Source organism: Cygnus atratus, chromosome 2 (genome assembly GCF_013377495.2).
Source record: "Cygnus atratus isolate AKBS03 ecotype Queensland, Australia chromosome 2, CAtr_DNAZoo_HiC_assembly, whole genome shotgun sequence".
NCBI lineage: Eukaryota > Metazoa > Chordata > Aves > Anseriformes > Anatidae > Cygnus > Cygnus atratus.
Window position 1 is genome coordinate 134,851,853 of NC_066363.1, and position 18,389 is coordinate 134,870,241.

The following is an 18,389-nucleotide window of genomic DNA, read 5'->3' on the forward strand; positions in this document are numbered from 1 at the left end:
TGTTTATTTGTTTTCCTTTTCTCCCTATAGTAGGAGAATCATGAAGTCCCACTCCACAGTGGGTTCTCTGGCTGTTTTTGTGTCAGTGTATTGTGGGATATATTGTGAATTATAAGTACTCCCTCCTTAACTGGTCATATTCTTTAAAGACATTACCTTTGAGACCTCTACTTCTGTGAAAAACTTGATTGAAGTAATCCAGAAGGTTCAAAAACCTTGGCATAAGTGTGGGAAGATAGAAATGCAAAACACCTGTATATTCTAATACAGGAACCCTTATTCTTTGATTATTCCCTTATAAGCAATAAGGGCTGTCCAGCCTCTGCTAACTGTATCTCTGGCAGTATCCCACAGACGTGGGATCCCCATGTGCAGCAAGCAGTATCACTGTGTCACAGTTTAATGAACTATCCAGATACAAAATGAGACATAGCTTGCAGTTAGGATTGCTTTACACAGGAAGCCAAGATTGCTCTCATTGTCATTCACTTCCTTTGCCCAGTTGTGATACCAAAGCTGACTTCAAAGATAGCTCTGTCAGGGCATCACCAGTGCTTCCCTGAACTAACTGGTTTCGTTTCCTGTCTGCAAAACTGCCGATTGGCTCAAAGATTGTGCAAGGTGGCCTTTTTTGCTACCTCAGATATTGCCTTCCCTCCACACTTGTCTCAAGACTGTCTTATGGAGAAAAACTAATGGCTTCCTAGATAGACAAGCAGAAGTCTTCTTTGATTCACTTTCCAGCTTCCCTGGCCAAATGTCTATTTTAGAGATCTAACGACAAGGTTTGCCCAGAGATGGGTATTACTGTCTGGATTCCCCAATGATATAGCTTAGTCTCATGATAGTGGTTAGAATTTGAGAGAGATTGTGAGATACAGGTGTTTCTTTTTGTATGGAAAAAAAAATCAGGAAAAATGCAAATAGGCAAATACAAGGAGGAGCTGAACTCCCTGGGGCATCACCTCAGGGCTGGGCATGGCAATTTCTTGCTCTTAAAGCTGCCTCCAGCCCAGCCTGACTTGTTTTGATGTGCTTAAGAATTCATCTGTGTGGAAATTGCTGAACAAAACATGCTGTAATGAGTGTGGGTGTTTCACTGAAGTGAGAGACATATTGCACCATGTTTTGTCTACTGACTAATGCCACAGTCTAAGGGATAGGCATCACATCAAACAGATGAGAACAAGAAAACGCAGTGGCAACCCCCACTCACCCCAGCTGTGTTCTCTTGGCTCAGTTCTGAACGTGGTGATCATAGGCTGGCAGAGATGTTGTAGAAAATGAGGTCTGGAACATTTAGAAACATTTTTGAATGAATTCTGTTTATTAAACACCACTGAGACCTTTTATATTAATTTTCAATCCTTTCAATAACTTGTTTTCTAACAGCTCTAAATCACCCACCTCTTCTTCAGATCTTAATTAGGCCGTCAATTAGGTAAATCACATCTGCTTGTCCTTTTCACCACGGTTCCCCGTGTACAGTAGCTCTGGATATTTTAGAGCATATATCCACATTGGCAAGACAAGATTGGCATTGCTCCCACTGCCGCTGCCACCCACCCTCTCTTTTCGCAAGGGTGCACACAGATGCAGCAGGGTTGAGGATCACTTCCGCTGCAAATGAGTTGGGTTTGAACAAGGGAGTTACTCTTGGCTGAAAACCCCTTAGTACACGCAAGTATAAACAAAATCAGCAATAAACGTGATCAGTTTGCATGACTGTGTACTTAGTCTAATGATGAAATAGTTGCCTGGGCTTAAACGGCTGCCAACTGCTGTCACTCTGCATATTCCTTGTCATGTACAACTTTTCCACAGCGTGGAGAAGCAGCTACTATTTCAAAGAGGATGCAGGTGTGGACTCACACCTGGCCTGTTAGGATTTCCCTGCTTCATCCTGCAGCCCCACCACGATGCTGGCAGGCACAGCCAGGTGTGGTGACCTCCCTCAGGCTTCTCAGTCACACTTACTGTGCGCAGGGTGCTGGCAATGTCCCTGCAGAGCAGGCCCTTGGTCTTGCCTGCAGCCCTGCTCCTACTCACTGTGGCTGTCATTGCAGCCACCCAACTGTGTGCCTACCCTGTTCGCAGTGGGGGTGAGCCTACGCATGATCAGTTTGTTAATCTGGATCAGCCATGTGTAGCACATCTTAAACCCCTCTTGCTGTAGATAGTGTCAAGATATCCTGCATCCTCCCCAGCTCACTCACCAGATGCCTTTCGCTTCAGTACCTCACAAACTCAGGTTTCTTAAGTTACAGGAGACAACTGAGGAAATAACTTTTAAATGAATGGAGGCTGCAAAGTCTGTCTTTAAGATTATAGGTCTGACTCTTCTCTTCTGAGTCCCTTACAGAGTCATTACCACTGGGAAAATGGAAGTACAGAGTGGATGTAAAACACTCAGAACTCCCTTTGCAGAAAGAAATGTACTTATTACACTTCCCACACTTGAAAATTGCTCACCTAACGTGAAACGCAGTGTATAATTGGTCTTTCATAGTTAATTTGCTTGTGGAACATAATAATAGCATGCATATTGCTGAAGAAGGCAGTTCTTAAGAGTATTCCTTTAACAATTTAAAACAGTTGGATGAGACATTTTAAAATAATTCTACACTTTTCAAAATCCAAAAAGTTTCAAATTTTAGCCTTCCAAAGTTAAGAAATTACTATATTAATCTGAGTCTAAGACTTTATTTTGCTGCTTCATGTGTGCACTTCGAAGCAGACTACTTACATGAATTTACAACTTCTCTGCTGGATCTGTCTCATTCAATGAACGGGATGAAATGCTCTGGTGTGCAGTTATGATGGTGTAGTGAAATGGGACTGTTAGCTAGGAGATCCATGCATAATTTGTTAATGAAGTTGGGGGTCTGATTCAGGGGGCTGCAGGCAAAGAAATTATTTCATCATTAGTTTAATCAAATGCAAGTTGAGAGAGCTGGATCCTAATTTAATCTACAACATGGGTTTCCTCTGCGATACTAGGCAAGTCATGTCAGACCTTATTTTCTTTGAGGCTCACTAATCTGTCTGCTCCTTGTTTTCTGGATTCCCAGGGCAAGTTGCTGAAAGCCAGCCTAGCAGACACGCCAAGTGCTCTTGAATGTAGGACTGGTTGATTGGAGCCATGAGAGAACATGCTATGGGCTAAAAATTGCTGAGTGCTCTGAGATATCAGGACCTTGTAATTTCCAGTGTGCATCCAAAGGAGGATGCTTGGGCTTGTTCATGGTTCAGTTTCTCAGGAGTTAAATAGTTGGTGCCACAGGAATGCTGTGTAACTAAACAGTAATGACTGTGGAGGAGCCAGCGAGAAGAGCTCCGTGAGAATTAAAATTGTATTCAATGTCTAATTTGAATGTTGTGTGTTAAAATAGTTCTCGCAGTGCCTAGTTGTGTTTTGAATGGGGAATGTTAGAGGTGCAGAATGGGACAGAGGTCCTCCAGAGTCAATACCATGTGAATACTTAAGCAAAGTGCTACACCTGTGCAGCGGGTGTGCAGGGAGGAATGTCACACATTCATGGTGAACATCTTCAATGTTTCCTTGGGCAAGAGACACACCCAAAACTCATCTGGCCCTGAAAAATCTAGGGGATATATAAGGCATTACCCAATTTCTTTTTCTGAGGTAAAAGTATGACATACGTGACATAGGCCAGTCACATCACTTCATCATCTTCTGGAAAGCAGCAAGAGACACTGTGATGAGGGAATGAGATCCGCTGGGATCACACTAGTGGTTCCAGGGCTCATGGCAGCATAATTCTGGAAATTAATTCCTCACTCTTTTTCTTCCTTGGTTTCCTTCTTATTGATTACAACAATCCTGTCTTCCCATCGTTCCTCTGGGACAGAAAGCATCACAGGAGCGAAAGCCACACGTGGTGGGAGAGTTACCACCAGGCAATACGGCATCAGAAATGCTTTACCTTCCTCTCTTTTTGGGAAAAGAAAGGTATTCTCAGCAATCCTCACCTGTCGTATGAGCAAGCTTTGAGGACCCCAAGAACAAACCCCATCAGGGGTCTAGCTGCCGGGCTCAGAGAAGTGGCAGCTGAGGGCAGTCGCTTCCTTGGGTGATGTGGGGAGAGGCTCTCAATTCATCATGCTCTTCTGACCATAACTGTGTCTGGCTGAACTCCTGTTTGTGAGGCTGAACACTGTGAGACCACACTTCTTTGGACTGCCACAGAAGCTCACAATTGTGCAACAAGGATCAGTCAAGCTACAGTCTCTCCAAGTGAAGCTGCAGGACTCCAAAGAAATCTCCTATGTCCAGATCGGGTCTCCCCTGGTGCTGTTTAATGCTACGCTTTCAGGGAAGCACAACCAGTTTTAAAGATTGTCTTCCCACCAGCTTCTCATCCTCATCTGTCTGCCACAGTTTCCTGCTGCCCTCCCCTCTCTTGTGCTGATGTGGGAGCATGATGTCAAACAAATCAGTAGAAGGATTCGGGATAAAACATACACAAAAACTTCCCCCACCAAAAAAATTTTGCTTTTTGAAACTCAAATTATTTCTCTGGGACCCAGGCTGGAAGCACAGGGTTCAGCACAATCAATGGCACAGCTACGGAGATTTTGGCTCCTGTATGGCTTTAAAGAAGACTCTGCTCTCCTTGACCATTGATTGCCTTCTTGTTGGTATGTATGTGACAAGTTCCTCCAAGAATTATCATTCTGATCTAGCAGTAGAGAGCTCTACAATAATAATGGGAAAAAAAATTGTCTATACCTAACAAGTAACACAGAAATGTTGCAGTCAGTTCTAACATCCTTCCCTCATTAACGAGTTCTATGCCCAAGTTTTCTTCTCCCCATGCCTTGGTATTTACTGGACTTTTCAAACTCTAAAACTTATGAGTCACAGAAAACCCGTGTTTCTTCAGCCCAGCTGCTTGAATTCTCCACAGGTTTTTTTCCTGGCCTCTTTCAGCTGCAGAAGGGAAGACTGCCTCTTCTTTAAATTCCCAGGTGAATCACGACAAAAATAGTGTGGTACTTGCATTTGTGTTAATGCACCTGCAGTATCATCTGTCTCCCAGCTATGAGGCTGCAAATTTCTTGTCTGTGCATAAGTTTAAATACTTATAACTCTCTGCCAGCATAAAACATACCTGCAACTTTGCAAACTTTGCAGAAAATGAGCAGATAGACAGGAGAAAGTGTACGTCCTGAATAATCTTGAGTGATGGGAAATACATACAGCATCACACTAGTTATTTAGATTCACAAGTTTAGATTTAGATTTGGAATCACATGATTTAAAAGTTTTTAGGCCGGTCTCCAAAATTCTTTACTTCTCATGCCATGTTAGTTCCATAGTAATGAATTAGTTTCAGTTCTTACTCTTTTTTTGTTTGCAGCTACTTTGTTCTGGTTTTTATCTCACCCTTATTAAAAATCCTTGTTGTGGAATGCTGTCCATTTTAGCCCTCATTTGTCAATGCTAGTTCTAATTTCATCTCCACTAAAATATTTATTTATATTTTTTATAACATTGTAATTGAATTTTCAGTCCACTGTGACACATACAGACATTAATCTTGAATATGTTTATTTACAGTTCATAAATACATAATAGATTACTTTAATATTGATTTGATATTGATTTTTGTATTTATATTTATATCACTGTTTAGTCAGCTTTGCCACTCAACACCATTCATGTTCTCCTCCCATCCCCATAGCGCTCAGCCTGCTGGTTCTGCTTCTGGTCCAGTTCTGACAAAGTTGTGCAGCTCTCTCACTGGACCCATAAGCAAACTGCACAGTTTTCATTTCTAATCCACAACATTTTGGTTCTAGTGCTATTTCTTGCTAATTTACATGACCTCTTGGATGTTGTACAGATTCCGAGGCCAAGTTATTCTGGAGGCTAAACTTAATGGAAAATGAAAAAGAGTTGGACAATTCTGAAAATTCTTTCCCTCTTTCCTCTTCTAGATAATATTACTGCTTGCTTTGATGTCTTGTGTCAGTTATTGAATCTTGATGCATACAGCATAAGTGGATGTGGGGACACTCAACTGGTGGATTCAGTAACAGGAGATTCTGTTTATATAAACAAAGACTTAGGGGGGAAAAAAACAACCCAAAATAGCTTTGGGGGCACTTTAAATGTATGTCACAATCTCACAATCTCCTCCAAGTTAACAAATTGCAGTTTAGAACTGTGTTTGGTAATTACTGCATTCATACCTCAGAAGTAAGACCCAGGCATTATGGTTGGTTGGAATTCATCTGAATAAATAGCAGTTTGCCACATTCCTAACAAAAACATTATTCATTAGAACTATTACGTATTAGCAGCCCTGAATAACATTTGGCAATTGCTTTGGGTATACATTACTAAAAGGTCCATAGACGCATACAAATCGCTCGGTGCGCTAATATAAAACAGGAGCAGTAATGAAATAGTAAAGTGAGTATTAAGCTCCGGGACTGCAGCTTTATTCTGCAAAATGTTTCTCTTGCAATTTGTAAACATCTTAGAAATGTGGCTGTTTTTAGGCTATTTAATCATTCTTAGTCATGAGACCTGAGTTGTATTTACTGCAGGACCCACCTGCTCCGTTCCTTCTGCAAAGGGCATGAGTAGCAGTCTGACTTGGTCCAATGTTTTTTCAGACATGACAGCAATAAACCCTAAGGTCTTCAGAGTCTTTTGAACACAGATTCCTGAAGGCAGCTCTCATAAAAAGATGCTTTGAAGAAAGTAGCCCAATGGGTGCTATGGCTAGTGGTGCTGACTGCTAGGCCAGTAGGAAGTATATAGATAAGATGGGAGACTTTCTTGGCAGCTGCTTAAAATTAAATGGCATTTCTTCAAATCATGTGTGACCTGCCTCTGCCACTGTACATGGCTTTTCATTGCAAAAAAAAGGAGAAGACACCTCTAATGAGCCAGAAAATTACCGCTTTTAAGAGAAGCTTACATTTTTCCTTTCTCAAAAGAGATAAGGCCTGGGAGAAAATATTCTGTCTCTACATTAAAATTTTCCTTTATCTTATACAAGTGTAATTTCATGAAAAAGAAAGAAGGGTTTAACAAGAGAATTTCTGGGTTCTCATTATAATATCTGGACACTATGAGATGTTTAAAGAATTTAAGGATGAATGATGCCATGAGATGGATACGCTGTCCCAAAGAAAAGAAAAAGCTAGACATGCCTCCTCAGAGCTATTGAAAATACTTAACTTTTAAAGCAGCCTAAATGACTTGCTCAAGATCCTGCAGAAAGTCTCTGAACAAGCAAGAAGCTGAATTCCTTTATCTCAAGTTCTAGCTTTATGGCTTATGACTCCAGTCCAACCACTGAAATCTGCACACAATATTTTAACCAAATAAACAATCCCTCCTTTATTGAAATCCAAATGGTTTCCGAAGCATCTGCTTCCAGTTCAGTCAGCAATCTGGAGGATACATTGCAGCCACTTAAAAGGTAGAAATAAGGTTCAGGAGTCATAGCTTTGTATACATGTTACCCATCACTGTGACAAGTATCGGAAATGAATCCGTAACGCAGCCAACTTTAAGATTGGTAGGTGCAGTTTATTTTCTGTAAGGGGAGAGGACTAGAGTACTTCTTCTTGTGGTCCATTTTAAAAGTATTTTATAGAAAGTTAAGACAATAGCAAGCCTTGACCTGATTTCTGATTCATTGATGTGAGAAGGTACTTTGGAGGGAAAGAGTAAAGGAAGGAATGTGGAAGGAAAGAGTAAACATAGCCAGTTGTTTATTGTGTTCTTGTGATAAAGTCTATGGGTAGGGACCTGTGAAAATGCATTTGGAGAACAAAAATGCTAAAAAAAATATATCTGAATAGAGAGTGTTTTTTCTCTGTAATTTTTAACAGTCTTCCTAATATCTGTTAGGATGTTCTCAGGACAGTCAGTAGAATAATAATTTGTCTATATGCATCAATGTAATTCCTTGATGGAACAGTTTTGGTTGCTTGCTATTGGTATTTTACAAGAGTGTGTAACAGAATCTAGAAATTCACATTTCACAACCAATGCCTGATTTTTGTTAGGTTTATGAAAAAATTTGATAAGGTTGTGGCAACAGAAGATACTCTCTTAGCCTTGAGAGAAAAATCGTTAGTTCCATAGCAGAATAGTAATCACAAAAGAGATGGGGGTGTGATAGAGAGTTGTAATTTATTGCCTTTGAGCTTCTACTGTGAACAGAAATTAGCACATTCTTATTACGGTTTCCAGTGATGAAGTATTTAATTACTGGGAATAGCATCACCTAACTATATTTTAGAAATGGATGTTAACTTGCCATCTCTGTTTAAATTATTTGAAAGGCTTTTTGCTTTCTAGCAGCCAATTTAAATAGGAAGAAGAAGAATCTACAGTTAAAAGCCAGCCTGCTCAGTTCTTCACAGGAAGCCAGTGACTTTGTCTGAACTTCTACACTAGAATAATTCAGATCTAATTCACATGTGCAGTATTATTCACTGTTTTATAGTTGGGCCATAGAATCAACAAACCAAATTTTAAATGTATCCGTGAACAGAACAAGCTCACTGCTCCTTGAAAAGGAGAGAGAAAGAGGGAAGCAGCTTGATCAGATGAGCCTGTTCTTCACTTTAGAATGTTCTTTGAAAAGGCAAATATGTGACATACAGAGCTAATTCTTATTCCCTAAGTTGTTTTGGGTAAACAGGATGGGAGAAGCTCTGGTCAGAGCTGTTTCCAACAGCTGACAAAGTCATTGCTTACCTTTTCTTAGTGGGGGCTAGCAGGGTGCTCTGAGCATCTGTCTCCTCTCATTGAAAAGCACAATGTGGGGGAAAGTGGAAGCCCTCACTTTCTCAACAAGGTCCCTCTTCTCCTAGATGAGCATAAAGGTGCAGTTGGGTTACATGGGCACTAAAAATGGTGAAAGGATTGTGTAGATTTTCTGTCTGATGGTAATTTCTGCTCTGGGGTCTATTTTTATTTAAGGAATACAAAAGTACCAAAGAGAACTGCTTTTTATAATATTCAATATTGTTTATAAAGTAACATTGTTAAAATGTTGGCATTGGAATTAATTTAACTGGAAGTATGGTCATTTAAAAAAGGTGAGAATCCTGAAGTTTTGCTTAAATTGTGTTAGTTACACATATCCATATACAGTAAAGTTGCTGGGAGGCAAATTCATAGCATATACAGCACATTACCATTGAGAGACAGGCAACCATGTAGGGAGTATGAGCAAGCCAGAGTATTTTCTCTCACTCTACTGTGAAGCTAAACAAAGAGCATTGTGCTACATTGACTAATGCTTGAAAAGACTCTGGGTTATATAATAAAAACTGTATTTACTGGGTTTCAGGTTAACGTGGGGCACCTGAAGAAAAAGATGATCACAGGTTTTCCTGCCTTTTAGCTACAGGTAAGACGGCTGTATAGAGAAGGAACTGTTCACGCTTTTAGTTTGAGTATCATTGAATTTAACGAGAGACGAGTGGCTAAAACCTCATGCAACACTTTGAAGATACTGGGGTCACAGCCTGCTAGTCTGTTGGAATGACTGATAAACCAGACGGGACTATACACAGATTTTGAAACAAGTAAATAAGTCAGCACTACGGTAACAGTGGTATGTTTGGCCAAATAAATCAACATATTAGGGAAAATGAATTATGCAAGAATAGGGCAAATTATAACTGACTACATGACAGCTGAATTGAGCTACCGTGGAACACTTCTAAAGATATCTCCATCAATTTACAAGATGACAATAAATAAAATGGCATAATTTATAGGACATCAGATCAGGCCAATAATTATTTTTTCTTAATATTTTTGTTTAGATGTAAATATGGTGTGAGAAAGCACCCATTTGAAGTGCCATTTGAGGTTAAAATCACAACACATAAATGATCACAAAGCTACAGCAGGAATATGCTCAGTCCTTGGCAATGACATAGTGGTCCTGACCAAAAAATAATTATAGAACAAAATGTTCTGCTCACACATTAGAAATAACCAGTTATCAGGGCTGATCCTCGCCTCCTGGTACCTTCTCACCTCCCATCCCTGACAGTCTTCAGATGGCTATTTAACCATCTTGGCTTTGCCTGGAAGCATTCCCAGAGGCCAAGAGACTCAACATACTAAGTACTTGTCTTTGTAAACAGAGATACTGTCAGCTGCTGTATTTAGGCTGTTTTCGCCTGGAGGAGGAACTTGAGGCAGAAAAGGTGAGTAAACAGACTCTAAACACTTATTTCATATGAAAATTATTTTCAGAACATACCAGTAAGTTAAATGAGGACTTGAGAAGATTGTTGGGCACTCATATGGCAGAAATTCTTCGCTTTGCCATTTTCTCCTAAGAATGTCACTGTATGTATTATTGTCACATGGAAGACCTACCACCTACCCAGTCTTAAATTCCTGGTTTCGATTTTTATGGCTGTCACTCCTTGACGGTTTATTAGAAATTGGCTCTCCAGCTGAGTCCTTGAGCAAAGGAGTGGAAGTATTGCTGCAACCATGGCAGCCTAAGGGCAATGGAAGATAAGATTTCTAAACAGAGATTATTCTTCAGATGAACTGGTAGAATTGGAAAGATGAAACAGCTTTGGTGCACTGAAGTTCTTTTGCTCTGAAGTAAACACATTTGGCCATTAGTGTATATTGAGCCTGACAGTTTTTACACAATTCTTTTCCGAGTCTTGCTATTAACTACTATTCTGGTTATGCAGAAATAACTATCAGCATCTTAGTCCTGCATTAGTGTTCACATGAGCATGTTCTTGACTATAAAAAAGGTGGTGAGGGATTCACATTTATTGTGCCTGAGTGACTTGAATGACATTTTCTCAGTTTAGAAGCATCTCCACTTGCAGACTCAGCTTGGGATCTGAAAGTCAAGCTGTGCATTTTCTGGCTCATACAGCTTTGCCATTAAAACTTCATTACATCAAATTCTGTTCACAATTAAACCTGTGCAAATAAATTGTCCTTTGAGTTTGCTAAGGGATAGTTGAGGAAGAAGCATTTGGTCCTGGAACTGGAAAGCATTTAACAAATCATTTTGTGATGCATGAGCCAGAACAGAAATCCACTTTTTCTCTCATACCTTTGTAAACACTGAGGTGAAAGTAAAAATGCAGTAAAAATGTATTTTAGTACTAAATACATTGGATATAAATACAGACAAGCTATAAATCTATTGAGTGAAAGGATGCAATTTTTTGACAGTCACTTTTCAGAATAAAGACACATTTTAAGAAAGACACAGGTGTGTGTTGAAAGAAATAATTTTCTTTTATATATGAAGGTGAGTCAGGCTGTCTTGGGACTTCATATGGTTAACTGACAGGCAGAAAATAGGATTCTGGCTAGTACTGCAGCTCCTCTAACTTCATATGGGAGTTGAAATTGAAAGTAATAATAAACTGTAATGTTAATCACTCCTTTATTAGAGCAGGGACTGAGGATCAAGGAGCCTAAGTTCTTTCTTGTTAGAAATGAGAGGACCATGTTCTCCTGGGATCCTAGGGACTAAAAGGTAACCCACATCGCTGGGGACAGTGCTGAATGCCAACAAGCTGAGAAAATATTTCTTTTTCTATTGCAATTGTTTCTCAAGGCAGCAGCAGCATATTCCACAAGTCATGAATGCTTTCAGAACAAATCCTCTTCCCAATCACATATCCTAGAATTATTCGTCTCTCTCAAAACTCTTTCCTAGCACTGACAGCTAAGTCAGATATCCCATGCCCGTGACCCTGAACAAGAACAGTTATTCTATTGGGTAATGCTGTGTTGAGGATTCTAGAAAGCTGTGTGTGGTGTTACCAACTGCAAAAGATGTCAGCTCATGCATTTTTTTGAACTTGTGCTTACTTGTTAGCTTACTTGTTAGGCTGACCTGCATAATAATATTTATAATGAAAGAAAACAAAAATATTTCAGAGAAACACGACATAACTCTTTGTGCACTCAGCACTTATAAGCAATCTTTTCACTTATTCAGGACTGCAAATTGGACCCTAAAATGATCTCCAGGCATGATCTGAACTGAGACTTCAGAGGATGCTCATGTTTTCATCCCGTTTCAACTCACTTGTGATCACATGTCAGCCACCTGCCTTCCTTCAGTCTCTATTAACACAGCTGGGCCTTTTAGTTTGCCTTTTCTTTTTTTTTTTTTTTTGGAAAATAGAGGATTTCAATGAAAACCAGATGTTCCATGTGATACGAACTTTCCTGAGTAAATAAACGCTCACTCTGTTCACTCTGTTCCATCCACTTAGTTATAATATACCAAACCATCTCTAATGGAAATGCTTTCACAGGCCATTTAGTAAAAATAAAGTCACGGTTCTCCTACAGAGACATTGATCCTGTGCACTAATGCAGGAAATAGTGGCAACAGTCACTCTGCCCTGGTGCCTGTCCTTCCTGTGCACTGTGATGAGGTCGTAGAAGAGAAAAGAGTTTATCAGAGCTTCTGAAAGCTCTAGAAAAGCCTTGGGTGAATTCTGCAGCCCAGAACTAGTGTTTATGTCACGGGCACCCTGCCCCACCAGCAGGGGGATTGCTGAGATCTGGTGGGCAATCCATCAGGTGAACCAGTAAATGCAGGGTCCCCAGCACACAGTTCACATAATGACCTGGTCATGTGAATCCACCCTTGTCTTTTATTCCTCCAGCTCTTTCAATCAACTCAGGCAGGGGGTGGTGATTTGCTACTTCTGGCTAGGAAGCAGGAATCTAACAGTAGGAAGGAGGGTAAATGGGGGCTGTCTCTTAGGTCCTTCGCTGGAAGACAATGTTTGGGAAGGCTTCATCAACACCTAACCAAAATTGTTTGGATATGAATAAACAAATGCTCATTATTTTAAGAATAGTTCTTTATGGGAAAACAAACAAGCAAACAAACAAGAATTATTCTGATTCTTCCTTGTTAAGGAGAGACTGTTTTTTATGGCCATCCCTAACATCAGTGTTCTTTAACTTGAGATAGAGCTGATCATGGCATTTTCTTTAGTGGGCCTGTGAAAATATTTTTTCCAACATAAACAGTTTCTGCCTAAGCATGTTTATATCACTTCATACTACACAAAACTAAAACTATTTAAAAAAGGACAGCGAGATATTCTAGACATCAAATTTAAATTATTTTATAAAAAAAGAAAGGAGGAGGACATATACCATTCACTGTATTCCAGTGCAGATGACTCTAGTCTGCTTGCTCATGTTGTCATCTCTACAGTTTTCAATATTTAAAAAGGCTTCTTAAGAGATTTTACAGACAAATGCAGACCATCTCCAGAAGGAGTCCTTGGAAGAGCTCCAGTGCGAAGCAGGGCACCGGCTGAGATCTGCAAGCAGAGCTCACCTCTAGTGAGGCAGCAGCTCTTACCCACAACTCCCACTGAGTTACGTCATCTGTAGGAGCTGGGAAGGTGAGCTGGAAATCTGTGCCCCTGCACTGCAGAGAGGCAAAATACTTCCAGTTGGCTTCAATGGGAGGGGTTGGGTGAACATGAGGAGGTTTCAATGACCTGTATTCTTCACATTGCCTCCTCCTCACATCTATGTATCACAGCCTCATATGTACTTGATTTGTACTAGAACTTATACAGGTCAGTATGTACTTGATCTGAGGAACAGAAAGTGGGATAACACAGATAGCTGATCGTGCATAGTTCTGCGTGATAGTCAAGAGCTAAGCTGCTTGTGGAGGACTGCAGGAAAGTTTTACAGTTTTCTTGTATCTTGGCAAGAACAAGGGAAAATTAAGCCAGACTGCATGTGAGCCCTCAGTCAAGAGCTCTTGGAGGCACACAGGTGGCTGGAACCTCTTAGAAGTTAAGAATGGAGAAGAAAACAGAGCAATAGCTTTATGCAGTTATATTTATACTTCAGGCAACTTTTACCCTCTTCTCTACCCCCTAACTGTCTCTTGTCTCCAAAGAGACATGGTAAAGCTCAGGGATCAGTAGTAAGGGAGAGCACAGTCTTGCACACAGCTCTGAAGGTCTTGAGCCCTGTCAAATGCAGCCTTACCTCATGGGCAGCCTGAGCATGTGTCCTCCATCCTCCCATATCCCTACTCTGAGGACTTCTCCCTTAAATCAGGCATTTGCAAAATGTTATCTGCTGGAAGCATGCAAATTGTTCTGTCTGCACAACATGCCTTAAGACCAGTAAAAATGAGTTTTCCCATTCAGCAAAGATGGAAATGAAAATTGTTAAGTGACTTGCTCAAAACCCAAGAAGGAGCCCACACCAGAGCCTGGAGAAGATTATAGAAATCACACAGTGCATTTCCCAGGATGGCTCTTTTCTGAAGGACCCTCATATCTTACGCTATTCTGCTCAGAAAGGGCCAATCACAGATTCAGTCAAAGAGGTAGAAGTGTTCAGTGACTTTTCAGTTGGTGTCATGGTTTCAAAACCCTTCAGAATGTCTGGATCTGACTTTAAACCAAAATGAGCTCTGCTTCTCACAGAACACAAAATCCAGCCCTAGAGAGGCCATGAACTAAATGTAGTCCTGAGGGGAAACAATGACAGATTTTGAATCTAAGGCTTTTCTTTTACCATATCCCAAAATGCCAGTTTAAGGTTGATAAATTGGAGATTAGAACATACAGAATTTTCAACAAATTAGTCTGTCACGGTGTATTGAAGGCTTTTTTAAATAGAGAATTAAATGCATTTTTAGAAAATATGTAACATCTTAGAGCCACTCTGGATTTGGAACAAAACATGTTTTCTTTATTTAAAATGTAATTTTTATAGATGCATTAGACTTGGAGCCAGAGAAAACATTTTTAACTGCTGAGGTTTTACAGCCACTCTAGGGTTAGGAAAGAAAGCTGAAAAAATATTCTGCCTGGCAGATTTTTAATGCTTCATTTAAAAGTAAAAATAATAATAATAATAATTGTAACCCTTCCACCTGTGTTATAGTTCATCCAAGTGAAAGAGAAACCTTTCATTTCATCCCTGCCACAATGAACCCAAATTTGGGATAACTTGTCTTGTGTGAAAAGAAGGAACCACAATAGTAGTGAGACTCTTTGGTTAACTGCAAGCCTCAGTTTTACATGTGCAAAAAGAAGAGAAAATATCCTTCCTTCTCTCTTTACCTGAATCATTTAGGTGGGCTGGGAAGCAATTTGGGCTGTCACTGTATCTTGCTAGTATAATGCTTTTTGCAAAGAAACCTTCAGACATACCTGTTTTTTGACATAATTCAAAGCAATTGATGGCAGTCCAAAAATCGGCTTTTGGAGGTTAAAATGTGATTGATCATTTGTTTAATCAAGTAAATAAAAAGGCATAATGCCTTCATTTGTTAAAAGTAAATATATCCACTCTCCAAGTAAGGTCCTATGCCCAGGGAAAGACCTAAAGAAGGTCCTAAGCAAACAGGATCTCCCCAGCGTCAGTGTGTTGAAAAGACACAGGGCTTGACATGGTGCTTTATGCATTTCTTAGAGAGAAACACAAGCCAGACTTGTGTGTAACAGTGTCTGATCAAAAACATTTCTATCCACATTTTTTTCATGTTGAAATTCTTGCATGTGGAAGCTTCATAACTGTGGGTGAGAGTAGACCCTACTGATGAACGTACCTTATATGAAAAGGCAGAGGAACAGCCATACTCTTTGTTTGCATTCACGAAGAGACTCATCTACTCGTATGAACCACTTTACACCATTCTTAATGGTGTGCTGTTCTCCCTCTCTCATACAAGTTGTCCTGAAGTACTTGACTTTCATGTGCTGTAAATCAGAAGTCTGACATCTGCTCCTGCACTGTGTTCAATATAGAGTCACTGAGATTTGATTTCTGCATAGAGATCTTACTGGCACTTTCTTGGAAATGTGAGTGTTTCTGAACTGGATGGTTTTGTCTGTAGCAGAGGTCAAAAGGCCACACTCACCATATGATCATATAGCCCACAAAAGCAAAGAAAAAAGGGTTGAAAGAGAGCAGGAAAGGCCATGTATTCTATTTCCTTGCTTCATGGCAAGATCAACATTATCATGATGGATGTTATCAATGCCTGGCCTGGCTCTATATGAAAACAACAAAATATTTTTTAGAAGGATGATATTTTTTTTCTTCCAGCTGTAGAACTAATTTCTGGGAGGTGGTATTGCCCACCAGCCCTCAGGATTTGATGTCCACTGCATGACATGAGTTAGTCCTTTTATATCTGCACGTTTCTGTCTCGCACTTTCTATACACTGAAGAGTGCAACTTATCTGTCTCCTAGTATTATGGAAGATCACATTCCCATTCACATGCAACATGTTCACAGAATCACAGAATGGTTGATGTTGACAGGGACCTCTGGTCCAACCCACCTGCTGCAGCAGGGACACCCACAGCTGGTTGCCCAGGACCATGTCCAGGCAGCTTTGGAAGATCTCCAAAGAGGGAGACTCCACAGCCTCTCTGGGCAACCTGTGACAGTACTCCATCACACCTACAGAAGTGCTTCCTGTGTTTAGATGGAACCTCCTGTGTTCAAGTTTGTGCCCATTGCCTCTTGTCCTGGCACTGGGCACCTCTGGAAAGAGCCTGGCTCTTCTTGTTAAACCTAAGCATGTCAGTGAAATCAATTGTTCCTGTTTCTCTTGCGTGGTCAAAAATACCTCATTGCTACCGCAGGACTTAGCCTTCAAACTTAGATGAAAATGAAAAACAGTAAAAAAAAAAAAACAAAAAAAAAAAACACTTGGTTATGGTGGGAAGTAAAGCAAGTGATGAAAAGAGAAACTTCTGACTATGTCAGTGTCAAGTACCTGAATTCATAATTACATGTCAAACATTATCTCTTATCAGTTTTGAGGTCTTCTTCTGCAGGGGTGCTTTAGTAGACAACTATAACTGCCAAACAAATGCTCTTTGAGATCCCTAAGAACCTCCATGGTTATGGGTTCAGACAAACCAGGATAACAAAGGAAGTGGCAACACACACTGTTTGGGAAAAATGGACAATTTAAGGAAAGAGAAGAAGGTGAGGGTGAGGAGAGGGACAGATGGGGAATAGTTTTTAAAATAATAGAGAAAGGTGGAATACCAGCAAGCTACCAGAACTTTTCGGGAAGAAAGAGACTGAAGGCAACCAGACCAATCAAAGTATGCTTTTTGCAGTAGAATTTTTAGAGAAAGGTGAGAAAAGGATGAAGTTCATTGTGGGAGCACCAGGGAAAATGAAAGACTGACATGTTTCACTTACAATTACTGGGAGATGAGTGGTTGGAAAGCTGCCTGGCCGAGAAGGACCTGGGAGTATTGGTTGATAGTCGGCTGAATATGAGCCAGCAGTGTGCTCAGGTGGCCAAGAAGGCCAACAGCATCCTGGCCTGTATAAGAAGCAGTGTGGCCAGCAGGTCTAGGGAAGTGATTGTGCCCCTGCACTCGGCTCTGGTGAGGCCGCACCTTGAGTACTGTGTCCAGTTTTGGGCCCCTCGCTACAGGAAGGACATGGACGTGCTCGAGAGAGTCCACAGAAGGGCGACCAAGCTGGTGAGGGGTCTGGAGAACAAGTCTTACGAGGAGCGGCTGAGGGAGCTGGGCTTGTTCAGCCTGGAGAAGAGGAGGCTCAGGGGCGACCTTATCGCTCTCTACAGTTACCTTAAAGGAGGCTGTAGTGAGGTGGGGGTTGGTCTGTTCTCCCACGTGCCTGGTGACAGGACGAGGGGGAATGGGCGAAAGTTGCGACAGGGGAGTTTTAGGTTGGATGTTAGGAAGTACTTCTTTACCGAAAGGGTTATTAAGCATTGGAACGGGCTGCCCAGGGAGGTGGTGGAGTCACCATCCCTGGAGGTCTTTAAAAGACATTTAGATGTAGAGCTTAGCGATATGGTTTAGTGGAGCACTTAGTGTTAGGTCGGAGGTTGGACTAGGTGATCTTGAGGTCTCTTCCAACCTAGAAATCTGTGTCTGTGTCTGTCTGTGACTGCTGGGAAAAAAAAAAAAAAAAAAAAAACTTACTGTAAACCTACGGCAAAAGCTGAACCCAGACCTAGAGGAAATGGCAGCCTGGATTATGGAGATGCTCTAAGTAGTTATTAGAAAAAAATATATGAAAATGTATAGGTAATAATATGGGAGAGAAGAAGGGAAATGGATTTAAAAGCAGCAGCAGTGGAGGGACAAGGGCAATATACTTCTGGGGCTACATATGAGTGTTGTCTCCTTTGCAGTTTAACTGCCAGAACTGCTCAGCTTTGCCTCATGGTTCTCACACCTATTCTGCTCATGAGACAACACTTTAATATCACCAGATGTAACCCAGATGGTACATATTAATTTATATATGGATGCTGGAAAATACATATATAGTTTCCATTTGAAATCTTTTAAGTATGATTTTTATATTCATTTG